The following is a 13683-nucleotide window of genomic DNA, read 5'->3' on the forward strand; positions in this document are numbered from 1 at the left end:
ACTCCATTTTTGAGGTGGAAAGAACTTTGCCAAGAAGGCATTGACTAGCTTTTCCCAAGAGTCCAGGCTATCTTTAGGTTGTGAGTCCAACCATATTCTAGCTCTGTCTCTTACAGCAAAAGGGAATAGCATCAGTCTGTAGACCTCAGGGTCAACCCCATTAGTCTTGACTGTGTCACAGATTTGCAAGAACTCAGCTAAAAACTGATGAGGATCTTCCATTGGAAGTCCATGGAACTTGCAATTCTGTTGCATTAGAGAAACTAATTGAGGCTTAAGCTCAAAGTTGTTTGCTCCAATGGCAGGGATAGAGATGCTTCTCCCATAGAAGTCGGGAGTAGGTGCAGTAAAGTCACCCAGCACCTTCCTTGCATTGTTGGCATTGTTGTTGTTTTCGGCTGCCATGTGTTCTTCTTCTTTGAAGAATTCGGTCAGGTCCTCTAAAGAGAGTTGTGCTTTGGCTTCTCTTAGCTTTCTCTTCAAGGTCCTTTCAGGTTCAGGATCAGGCTCAACAAGAATGCTTTGTCTTTGCTCCTGCTCATAAGAAAGAGAAGGGAACAAGAAAATGTGGAATCTTCTATGTCACAGTATAGAGATTCCTTGAGGTGTCAGAGGAACAGAAGAGTAGAAGACAGAAGTAGAAAATTTGAAATTATCAAAAGAGATGGAGTTCGAATTTTGCATTAAGGGACAATGTTAGTCCATAAATAGAAGGATGTGAGGAGAAGGGAAGTAATTTTCGAAAATTAAGTAAAAGATTTTGAAAACATTTTGAAAAACACTAATTGATTTTCGAAAATAAGAGTGGGAAAGAAATCAAGTGATTTTTGAAAAAGATTTTGAGATTAGAAGTCAAAAAGATTTGATTGAAAACTATTTTGAAAAAGATGAGGTTAAGAAGATATGATTGATTTTAAAAATATGTGATTGAGAAAATATGATTTGAAAACAATTTTAAAAAAGATTTGATTTTAAAACTCAATGACTTGCCTAACAAGAAAAGATATGATTCAAACATTAAACCTTTCTCAACAGAAAAGGCAACATACTTGAAATGTTCAATCAAATCATTAATTGTTAGCAAGTATCTTTGAAAAAGGAAAGAAATTGATTTTGAAAACATTTGATTGAAAAGATATGATTTGCAAAAGATTTGATTTTGAAAAACTTTGAAAACTTGAAAAAAAATTGATTTGAAAACAAAATCTTCCCCCTTTGCCATCCTGGCGTTAAACGCCCAGAATGGTATCCATTCTGGCGTTTAACGCCCAAAAAGCACCCTTTTTGGGCGTTAAACGCCCAACCAGGTACCCTGACTGGCGTTTAAACGCCAGTCTGTCCTTCTTCACTGGGCATTTTGAACGCCCAGCTTTTTCTGTATAATTCCTCTGCAGCATGTTCTGAATCTTCAATTCTTTGTATTTATTGACTTGAAAAGACACAAATTAAAAATATTTTTGGATTTTTAATGATAAAGAAGAATCAAAATGCAACTAAAATCAAATAACAATGCATGCAAGACACCAAACTTAGCAGTTTGTATACCACTGACACTAACAATATGAGAATGCATATGAGACACACAAAATACTTCAAGTCAATAGAATTCAAAGATTAGAGCAAGTAAATCATCAAGAACATCTTGAAGATCACTAAGACACATGAATGAATGCATGCAATTGACACCAAACTTAAGATAAGACTAGACTCAAACAAGAAACATAAAATATTTTTGGTTTTTATAAAAAAAAATTTTTTTCTTTTTTTTTTTTGTGTTTTTCGAAAATTAAGTGGAAAAAGGTATCAAAATTCTTAATGAGAATTCCAGGAATAAGTGCAATGCTAGTCTAAGACTCCGGTCTAGAAATTAGACATGGCTTCACAGCCAGCCAAGCTTTCAAAGAAAGCTTCGGTCCAAAACACTAGACATGGCCAAAGGCCAGCCAAGCCTTAGCAGATCACTGCTCCAAAAGCACGATTGATAAAAAAAATCAACAAGCTTCTGTGATGATAAGTTGAAACCTCGGTCCAATGAGATTAGACATGGCTTCTCAGCCAGCCAGATTTCAACAAATCATCATGAAACTCTAGAACTCATCTTCAAGAATTTCGAAAAAAATAAATACCTAATCTAAGCAACAAGATGAACCGTCAGTTGTCCATACACAAAACAATCCCCGGCAACGGCGCCAAAAACTTGGTGCGCGAAATTGTGAACAATACTTTTCACAACTCTCATAATCCCCGGTCATGAACTCCAAAAACTTGGTAGCTCAATCCCATGGCATTACACAACTTCGCACAACTAACCAGCAAGTGCACTGGGTCGTCCAAGTAATACCTTACGTGAGTAAGGGTCGATCCCACGGAGATTGTTGGTATGAAGCAAGCTATGGTCATCTTGTAAATCTCAGTCAGGCAGACTCAAATGTATAATGGTGATGAACGAAAATAACATAAAAGATAAAGATAGAGATACTTATGTAAATCATTGGTAGGAACTTCAGATAAGCGCATGAAGATGCCTTCCCTTCCGTCTCTCTGCTTTCCTACTGTCTTCATCCAATCCTTCTCACTCCTTTCCATGGCAAGCTTATGCAAGGGTTTCACCGTTGTCAGTGGCTACCTCCCATCCTCTCATTGGAAATGTTCAACGCACCCTGTCATGGCACGGCTATCCATCTGTCGGTTCTCAATCAGGCCGGAATAGAATCCAGTGATTCTTTTGCGTCTGTCACGAACGCCCCGCCTTCAGGAGTTTGAAGCACGTCACAGTCATTCAATCATTGAATCCTACTCAGAATACCACAGACAAGGTTAGACCTTCCGGATTCTCTTGAATGCCGCCATCAGTTCTCGCCTATACCACGAAGACTCTGATCTCACGGAATGGCTGGCTCGTTTGTCAGGTGAGCACTCGGTTGTCAGGCGATCAACCATGCATCGTGTTATCAGGAATCCAAGAGATATTCACTAGAGCCTTGGTTGCTTGTAGAACAAGAGTGGTTGTCAGTCACCTTGTTCATGAGTGAGAATGATGATGAGTGTCACGGATCATCACATTCATCAAGTTGAAGAACAAGTGATATCTTGGACAAAGAACAAGCGGAATTGAATAGAAGAACAATAGTAATTGCATTAATACTCGAGGTACAGCAGAGCTCCACACCTTAATCTATGGTGTGTAGAAACTCCACCGTTGAAAATACATAAGAACAAGGTCTAGGCATGGCCGAATGGCCAGCCTCCCAAATTGAGTTCAATCATAAAATATGATCAAAAGCTCTGATCTAAGAACTAGATGTCCAAAGATGAAAATACAATAGTAAAAGGTCCTATATATAGAAAACTAGTAGCCTAAGGTGTACAGAGATGAGTAAATGACATAAAAATCCACTTTCGGGCCCACTTGGTGTGTGCTTGGGCTGAGCAATGAAACAATTTCGTGTAGAGACCCTTCTTGGAGTTAAACGCCAGCTTTTATGCCAGTTTGGGCGTTTAACTCCCATTTAGGTGCCAGTTCCGGCGTTTAACGCTGGAATTTCTTGAGGTGACTTTGAACGCCGGTTTGGGCCATCAAATCTTGGGCAAAGTATGGACTATCATATATTGCTGGAAAGCCCAGGATGTCTACTTTCCAACGCCGTTGAGAGCGCGCCAATTGGGTTTCTGTAGCTCCAGAAAATCCACTTCGAGTGCAGGGAGGTCAGAATCCAACAGCATCTGCAGTCCTTTTGAGTCTCTGGATCAGATTTTTGCTCAGATCCCTCAATTTCAGCCAGAAAATACCTGAAATCACAGAAAAACACACAAACTCATAGTAAAGTCCAGAAAAGTGATTTTTAACTAAAAACTAATAAAAATATACTAAAAACTAACTAGATCATACCAAAAACATACTAAAAACAATGCCAAAAAGTGTATAAATTATCCGCTCATCATAATCCTACCAAATTGTGGTTCATGAAACTGTGTGGTATAATCAGTGATCAAGCATCATCTCTTCTTATGAACATTTAAACCAAGGGATTGGGAATTTGTTTGTTTTTAGAGAGAATTGGTGAGCCAAGGAATTGGGATCCAATCATATAAGATTGCCAAGCAAGATTCAATGAATGCATTGGTTGAGGAAGAGATGAAAATGTTTTGATTCGGAGATTTCAATATCTCCTGACCCCAATGAACCCCTCTTTCTGATCTACACTTTCTATTTACATTTTGCAAATTTCAATTCATGCAATCACCCCAATTCCCTTTTAATTTCAGCAATTTACTTTCTCGCACCTTAATTCTCGCAATTTAAGTTTATGCAATTTCAATTCCTTGCAATTTACGTTTCCTGCCACATTTACTTTATGCAATTCACATCCAAAAGTTGATTCCGCTCAACTAAACAAACTTCTAATTCGAATTGCTCATTCAACCAATCCTTGTGGGATTCGACCTCACTCTATTGTGAGTTTTTACTTGACGATAACCGGTGCACTTGCCGGAAGGAATTTTGCCGTTCGTGCAATTTCCTAAAAATCGTAGCATAAAAAGATTATGCACATCAAGTTTATGGCGCCGTTGCCGGGGATTGGTTTTTGATTGACAATTCTCAAATTGGAAGTTAACTAGATTAAGCATTTTTCTTGTTTTGTTGATTTAGTTCTAGTTGCTTGTTGAACTTTTAATTTCTGCACTCTGTTACTTGCTTTTTCTTTCTTATGCCTTTCAATTCAAACAACTAACTCACTGACCCACTAACTATTTGAATTAATTCCTCAACTGCTCTAACCATACTCTTCCATTAACCAAGAGTATTCCACTTGTTTGCTGCTTTTGGTGTGTTCGTGTATGACAGGTAGGAGAGGAGAAATATCAACTCCTCCATATACCGAACCAGAGAGGACTCTTCATAGACTTAGAAGGGAAGCAAGAGGGAAGAGTGTACTGGGAGAAGAAGAATCTGAAGGAGAATCTCAGGACAACTTTGAGGAAGCTCTAGACCTCAACATGGATAGAGAATTTCACAACCATGAGAGGGTTGATGGAAACAATGCCATTCCTGAGAGGAGGGTTCTTGGTTCATACATAAACCCAACATCTGGGAATTGTGGAAGCAGCATTCAGAAACCACCCATTCAGGCCAATAATTTTGAACTCAAACCACAGTTAATATCACTGGTGGAGAACCATTGTTCATTTGGTGGGAGTGTTAATGAAGACCCAAACCAACATCTCACAAAATTTCTGAGAATTTGCGACACTGTGAAGTCCAATGGAGTCCAGGAAGATGCCTATAAACTACTCTTGTTTCCATTTTCACTTAGGGACAAGGCAGCTAAGTGGCTGGAATCATTCCCAAGGGACAGCCTAACAACCTGGGATGAGGTGGAGAGCAAGTTTCTGGCACGTTTCTACCCCCCACAAAAGGTCAATAGGCTTCGATCTGAGGTTCAGACTTTTAGACAACAAGATGGTGAGACGCTCTACGAGGCATGGGAGAGGTTCAAAGAATTGACAAGGAAATGTCCACCAAACATGTTCCCTGACTGGGTGCAATTGCATATTTTCTATGATGGACTTTCTTATGAATCAAGGAAGGCTGTAGACCATTCATCAGGAGGTTCATTGAACAGGAAAAAGACTGTGGAAGAAGCCATTGAAGTGATGAGACAGTGGCTGAGAATGAGTACTACTATGCTTCAGAGAGACACAACACTAAGGGAGTCATGGAGCTGAACCATGTTGATACAATTCTAGCTCAAAACAAGGTGTTTGCCAAGCAACTAGCAGAGCTCACCAGGAAATTAGACACAAAGCAAGTGGCTGCAATACACACACAAGGTCAAGAAGAAGTAAACATTGAAGGAGGTGATTGGGAAGAGGCCAACTATGTGGGAAACCAACAAAAGCAATCATATGATCCACACTCCAACACTTACAACCCAGGTTGGAAAAACCACCCAAACTTTGGGTGGGGAAACCAGCAAACCCAACCACAAAACCACAAACCTTACAACCACAACCAACATAACAATTCCACATACCAAAACTCCAACCAAAGATCATACCAAGCCACACAAAACACTTACTCTCAACCACCATATCATGGCCAAAATAACCAACCTGCCCAATCAAATCCGAACCAACAATTTCAAGATCAATTAAACAGGATAGAAGGAATACTAGCAAACATGGATCAGGACATAAATGAGTTGAAAAGCTTTAGGGAAGATGTGAGATCGACCTTAAGGAACCATGGTGAAAAACTCAAGTGGATGGAGTCTCGAGTAGGAGAGCTATCTCAACAGGCCCCCAAGTCAACTGCAGTGTTCCCTAGTGACACAGAAAAGAATCCTAAAGGGGAACAAAAGGGAGTGAGATGGGAAGAATGCAAGGCCATCACCATATTGAAGGAAGTCTCAGAAGAAGAAGGAATCAGACCCTCAGATAAGGAGCCAGAAATCTTGAAAGAAGGTGTGGAAGAAGCTAAGCAGGAAAGTGAAACTGAGCAAGCCAAGGAAATGCAAAAGGAAGGCATGCTGGGAACATACCAACCAAAAGCACCATTCCCTCAGAGGTTAGGAGGAGGTGAAAAAGGGAAAACATATTCAAGGTTCTTAGAGACATTTAAGTCTCTCCACATCAATATTCCCTTTCTTGAAATCCTCCAGCAGATGCCTACACATATCAAGTATTTGAAGGAATTGCTGAGCAAGAAAAGAGTTTTGAAGGGAGGACAAACTGTAATAATGAACAAAGAATGCAGTGCACTCATCAAGAAGGATATGGTCTCTAAGAAAACAGACCCAGGAAGTTTTCATATCCCCTGCATCATAGGGGAAACAAAATTGACAGAGGATTCTGTGATCTAGGAGCTAGCATAAATGTGATGCCTCTGACTCTTATGAGGAGGCTACAACTGAATGAGGTGAGATCCACTGATGTAATCATACAACTGGCTGACAAAACTCAAAAACAAGCTGAAGGGGTAGTTGAGAATGTGCTGGTGAAAGTGGGAAATTATTTTTTCCCCACAGACTTTGTCATTTTGGACATGGAGGAAAGCTACCTACACCCTATCATTCTGGGAAGGCCATTTCTAGCCACTGCTAGAGCGCTCATAGATATAGAACAAGGAGAACTAATTTTGAGAGTACATGATGAACAGCTCATTTTCCATGTTTTTAAACCTGCATCTGAGCCTGAACCAGAACCTGAAAAGTCTAAGGATGATAATAGCAATCTGTGTTTGGAGGAAAGCAATTCAGCAGCTGAAACTCTAAAACAATCCTTTGAAGGCAAACAAGAATTACAAGAGTTGAAGCCACAAGAATCAATAGAAACAGCTCAGAAGGACCCTCCTGTCATAAGGGTCAATGAAGAAATCCTCAAGAAAGAGGGAAGAATTGTAAAGAAATTGCCAAGAGGGTGGAGAAACAAGAAAATTCCCACTGAAGGTTTCTCTCCGGGAGATAAAGTGATATCAAGTCATTATTTGCCAATCCCACCTGGCCTCAAACCCATTCCTTCTCAGCTCCCTCAAGTGTTCACAATCAGGAAAGTTCTTTCTATGGAACATTTGGAAATCATGAAGGAATCAAATGGGGATGTTTCCATAGTGAGAGGAGAGGACATCAAGCACTACAATCCACCCTAACAAGGGACAACCGTCAAGCTAGTGACGTTAAAGAAGCGCTTCATGGGAGGCAACCCATGTTTTAGTATCCTTACTCTTTATTGTTTTGCTTGCATCTAATAAAGCATGGTCTCTTATGCATGAACTTGAATCCTCAGGACAACTGTTGATAAGGTGCACTAAACATTGCATGTAAAATACAATTGGTCTTTAAGTTTGGTGTGCCTGAAGGCACCCCAAGTCTTATTCAAATTGTATTCAATCTTTCAAGGTGCACAACCAAACATTAAGTTTGGTGTTCCTCTTGGAACACGGTTAATGAAAAGCAAGAAGTTCCTTTGGATTTAAAAATTCATGACAAGTGTACCATTTGCACTTTTAATACTTTGATTTCAATTACTTTAGGTAGTAAATTTGTTTAGGATCAAAGAGCCAAAGTGACTATGATTTATTAGAATTATGCACAATTATTAAGGATAACCAACATGGATTTCATATCATCAGAAGACATTACCAAACACTAAGTTTGGTGTCCATTAATAAGTGTGCATACATACAAAAGTCACGGCTATAAGCTCATGAAGACAATCATTGATTTACAATTCAAAAAGAATGAAAAACATGTGCAAGTACTATTCATTATTCACATGGACCAAAAAATAATAGCAAATTTGTTTGTTTGTGCAGGTACAAAAGGAAAGATAAGAATGGAGAGAAAAGACAAAGGAAGTACAAGTGGTCAAAAAGAGGTAAGAAGCAAGAAGAAGCAGGATCCCAAGAATCAAGAAGAACCAAGCAATAAATAAGAGGTGGTCTCGCTCCTTAATAATCAAATGATAGTTGTGAATTGTCTTTATGAGATTTCTTTCATTATAAGTCATTTAAGTTTTAATGTGAAGTTTTTAGTATGTTTGTTTGTTTATTGCTTTGAATAAAGTGAATGCCTAGATGTTTGGATATAACTTCACCTTATTAAACAAATGCTTGCCATGCTTGTTCTGTTTCCAAAAATTAAAAGAAAAGTTTGAACAAAAGTAACTTGGCTCAATTAGTGACAAATCAAGTAGAATTAAGTGGTGGTATGCATGCTTGATTGTTTAGTTAGCTCACTGGAAATTGAGTGTAGAATTATCATTTTTTGTGTAGAAGTTGAATAATGTCTATGGATCTTGATGAATAAATGTCCTTGGCCACGAAAAAGAAAGAAAAAGAAGAAGAAAAGTCACTGAAAAAAAGGGCAACCAAAAAGCAAAAGAATTAAGAAAATAAAGCTAGGCACCAATGGTTTGAACTTTTGAGACATATGCCTGTGGTGTTTATGTACTAGGATCTGCTTGGATGAATAGGTTCTGTGGAGTGTTTCAACACTTGGTAACTTGGGTTAACTAACCCGGGATTATCAACCAAAAGTCCATTGTCAAGAGCAACCTAGCTACAAAACATTTAGTTACACAAAGAGGTGCTGGGCACCAATATCTAAAAAAGAAATGTGAACTAAAATGCCTGTAGTGGATATGTGTACTGCACTGATAAGAAAAAAAGAAAATGCCAAAGGCTTATGCAACACATGACACTGAGCAAACAAGGAGCAAAGGAGCTCTAAGAAAAAGAAAAACAAAGAAAGAAAAAGTGCCAAGGACATAAGAATAATAAGAGGCCATAGCAGTGTTTGATGGATGCAATAAAAAAGTGATAATCCTACCTGATAAGAATGAAAAAGTGATGCTGCAACTTTCTGCATAAAACCCTTCTGATGAACTTCAAATGCTTGCTAATTTAGCCAATGTAATTGCTTTCTGTTTCATACTTTCTTCTCAAATAACTAAGGACTTGCTTAGGGACAAGCAAGTATTAAGTTTGGTGTTGTGATGCCAAGGCATCTTAGGCTAGTTTCACTAGCATTTTTCTGTTAGTTTTAGTTGTTTTATGCATTTTCTTGAGCTTAAAGTAACCAAGAATGGTTAAATGAACAACAAAGTAATGAATCATCCAAACATGTATAATTTTGATGCAAATTCCATGAGTTTTTAGTTATATTACTTGAATGCTATGAATGGATGATTTCTCATGAAATTTTGCAAGACTTTGATGCAATTGTTTGGATGATTTCAGGGAAGAAGAGGCTAGGCAAAGAAGCAACAAAATCAATAAAGGAAGCTTGAAGATCACATGTGCCAAGCCATATAATGCTGAAAGTGGCGTTTAACCTCCAGTTTAACCCTAAACTGGAAGTTAAACGCCAGAATGAGAATGGCACCAAGGGAGTATTTCCACGTTTAACCTCCAGTTTGACCTCAAATTGGAGGTTAAACGTGTTCGAACCACATTATGCACCAGGAAGCCATTTCCACGTTTAAGCTCCAGTTTGACCTCAAACTGGAGCTTAAACGTGTTCGACATTCACACTCCTGGGCTACCTTCTTCATTCCCACGTTTAAGCTCCAGTTTAAGGTCAAACTGGAGCTTAAACGTGTTCGGCATTTTTGCTCCTCCAGGGTTGCCTTCTCATTTCCACGTTTAAGCTCCAGTTTGACCTCAAACTGGAGCTTAAACGTGTTCGACCAGAATTGCCTCCAGGGGTTGCAATCTTCATTTCACGTTTAAGCTTTAGTTTAACCTTAAACTGAAGCTTAAACGTGTTCGATTAATTACCCTCCTGGGTTGCTTTCTTCCAATTCCACGTTTAAGTTTCAGTTTAACCTTAAACTGAAACTTAAACTTCAACTTAAACGTCACTTTTTGAAAGGGTTTCTGGGCCAAATATATTGAAGTTTAAGTTAGCTTTTGAGCACAAAGTTCAACTTAAACGTATTATGGTATGAAACCTAATTGAATATCATGGTTTATGGGATTGGGCCTGAAGAATTGATGAGTCTGGAACTTCAAATTGTTGAGTCTTGTGTCATTACTTGTTTATCACTAAGTTTGCTCAATGAATGTTACAGAATGGGATCACAGCCTCATCAGGATTATGGACCATAAACCCAAAGCAAAAGGAAATCAAGAAAAAGCCTCAAAGCCCAAGAAACACAACAGAAGCTCAATTTAGAAAGTGTATAAATAGGATAGAATTTAAGTTAGAAAGAAAACTTTTTGACACTTTGGAACTTTTGATCATTTTGCTATTTTTTCATACTTTGTAATTGAATTCAGAGCTATGACTCACTAAACCCCCTTCATTGGGTTAGGGAGCTCTATTGTAATTCAATGAATCAATAATAGTTTTATCTTCTTCTTCAATCTTTTCTCTTGAATTTTGTTAGAAAGCTTCTCGATCTAATTCCATTGGGTAGTTGTCTTGGGAAAGAAACTACCCATAATTGGAATCCATCGGAACCTTGGGAAAGGAATGATGGATTCATGCTAGAGAAGCTTTCTCACAGTGAATTGGATTGGGGTTTGGATGGATATTGTGACATGTAATCCTACCAAATTGTGGTTCATGAAACTGTGTGGTATAATCAGTGATCAAGCATCATCTTCTTATGAACATTTAAACCAAGGGATTGGGAATTTGTTTGTTTTTAGAGAGAATTGGTGAGCCAAGGAATTGGGATCCAATCATATAAGATTGCCAAGCAAGATTCAATGAATGCATTGGTTGAGGAGAGATGAAAATGTTTTGATTCGGAGATTTCAATATCTCCTGACCCCAATGAACCCCTCTTTCTGATCTACACTTTCTATTTACATTTTGCAAATTTCAATTCATGCAATCACCCCAATTCCCTTTTAATTTCAGCAATTTACTTTCTCGCACCTTAATTCTCGCAATTTAAGTTTATGCAATTTCAATTCCTTGCAATTTACGTTTCCTGCCACATTTACTTTATGCAATTCACATCCAAAAGTTGATTCCGCTCAACTAAACAAACTTCTAATTCGAATTGCTCATTCAACCAATCCTTGTGGGATTCGACCTCACTCTATTGTGAGTTTTTATTTGACGATAACCGGTGCACTTGCCGGAAGGAATTTTGCCGTTCGTGCAATTTCCTAAAAATCGTAGCATAAAAAGATTATGCACATCAAGTTTATGGCGCCGTTGCCGGGGATTGGTTTTCGATTGACAATTCTCAAATTAGAAGTTAACTATATTGAGCATTTTTCTTGTTTTGTTGATTTAGTTCTAGTTGCTTGTTGAACTTTTAATTTCTGCACTCTGTTACTTGCTTTTTCTTTCTTATGCCTTTCAATTCAAACAACTAACTCACTGACCCACTAACTATTTGAATTAATTCCTCAACTGCTCTAACCATACTCTTCTATTAACCAAGAGTATTCCACTTGTTTGCTGCTTTTGGTGTGTTCGTGTATGACAGGTAGGAGAGGAGAAATATCAACTCCTCCATATACCGAACCAGAGAGGACCCTTCATAGACTTAGAAGGGAAGCAAGACGGAAGAGAGTACTGGGAGAAGAAGAATCTGAAGGAGAATCTGAGGACAACTTTGAGGAAGCTCTAGACCTCAACATGGATAGAGAATTTCACAACCATGAGAGGGTTGATGGAAACAATGCCATTCCTGAGAGGAGGGTTCTTGGTTCATACATAAACTCAACCTCTGGGAATTGTGGAAGCAGCATTCAGAAACTACCCATTCAGGCCAATAATTTTGAACTCAAACCACAGTTAATATCACTGGTGGAGAACCATTGTTCATTTGGTGGGAGTGTTAATGAAGACCCAAACCAACATCTCACAAAATTTCTGAGAATTTGCGACACTGTGAAGTCCAATGGAGTCCATGAAGATGCCTATAAACTACTCTTGTTTCCATTTTCACTTAGGGACAAGGCAGCTAAGTGGCTGGAATCATTCCCAAGGGACAGCCTAACAACCTGGGATGAGGTGGAGAGTAAGTTTCTGGCACGTTTCTACCCCCCACAAAAGGTCAATAGGCTTCGATCTGAGGTTCAGACTTTTAGACAACAAGATGGTGAGACGCTCTACGAGGCATGGGAGAGGTTCAAAGAATTGACAAGGAAATGTCCACCAAACATGTTCCCTGACTGGGTGCAATTGCATATTTTCTATGATGGACTTTCTTATGAATCAAGGAAGGCTGTAGACCATTCATCAGGAGGTTCATTGAACAGGAAAAAGACTGTGGAAGAAGCCATTGAAGTGATTGAGACAGTGGTTGAGAATGAGTACTACTATGCTTCAGAGAGACACAACACTAAGGGAGTCATGGAGCTGAACCATGTTGATACAATTCTAGCTCAAAACAAGGTGTTTGCCAAGCAACTAGCAGAGCTCACCAGGAAATTAGACACAAAGCAAGTGGCTGCAATACACACACAAGATCAAGAAGAAGTAAACATTGAAGGAGGTGATTGGGAAGAGGCCAACTATGTGGGAAACCAACAAAAGCAATCATATGATCCACACTCCAACACTTACAACCCAGGTTGGAAAAACCACCCAAACTTTGGGTGGGGAAACCAGCAAACCCAACCACAAAACCACAAACCTTACAACCACAACCAACATAACAATTCCACATACCAAAACTCCAACCAAAGATCATACCAAGCCACACAAAACACTTACTCTCAACCACCATATCATGGCCAAAATAACCAACCTGCCCAATCAAATCCGAACCAACAATTTCAAGATCAATTAAACAGGATAGAAGGAATACTAGCAAACATGGGTCAGGACATAAATGAGTTGAAAAGCTTTAGGGAAGATGTGAGATCGACCTTAAGGAACCATGGTGAAAAACTCAAGTGGATGGAGTCTCGAGTAGGAGAGCTATCTCAACAAGCCCCCAAGTCAACTGCAGTGTTCCCTAGTGACACAGAAAAGAATCCTAAAGGGGAACAAAAGGGAGTGAGATGGGAAGAATGCAAGGCCATCACCATATTGAAGGAAGTCTCAGAAGAAGAAGGAATCAGACCCTCAGAAAAGGAGCCAGAAATCTTGAAAGAAGGTGTGGAAGAAGCTAAGGAGGAAAGTGAAACTGAGCAAGCCAAGGAAAAGCAAAAGGAAGGCATGCTGGGAACATACCAACCAAAAGCACCATTCCCTCAGAGGTTAGGAGGAG

At 39.0% G+C, this 13683-nt stretch overlaps 2 non-coding genes across 2 annotated transcripts; both read right to left on the reverse strand.

The window, feature by feature from the left end:
* Positions 1-5424: 5424 nt before the first annotated feature.
* On the reverse strand, positions 5425-5528 carry LOC130971780 (small nucleolar RNA R71). The gene has a single exon (XR_009082990.1). It is a non-coding gene; the product is annotated as a small nucleolar RNA R71 (small nucleolar RNA).
* A 6999-nt stretch (positions 5529-12527) lies between these two features.
* Positions 12528-12631, reverse strand: LOC130971781 (small nucleolar RNA R71). Its single transcript, XR_009082991.1, has one exon. It is a non-coding gene; the product is annotated as a small nucleolar RNA R71 (small nucleolar RNA).
* Between the last annotated feature and the right edge of the window lie 1052 nt (positions 12632-13683).

Source organism: Arachis stenosperma, chromosome 3 (assembly GCF_014773155.1).
Source record: "Arachis stenosperma cultivar V10309 chromosome 3, arast.V10309.gnm1.PFL2, whole genome shotgun sequence".
Taxonomy (NCBI): domain Eukaryota; kingdom Viridiplantae; phylum Streptophyta; class Magnoliopsida; order Fabales; family Fabaceae; genus Arachis; species Arachis stenosperma.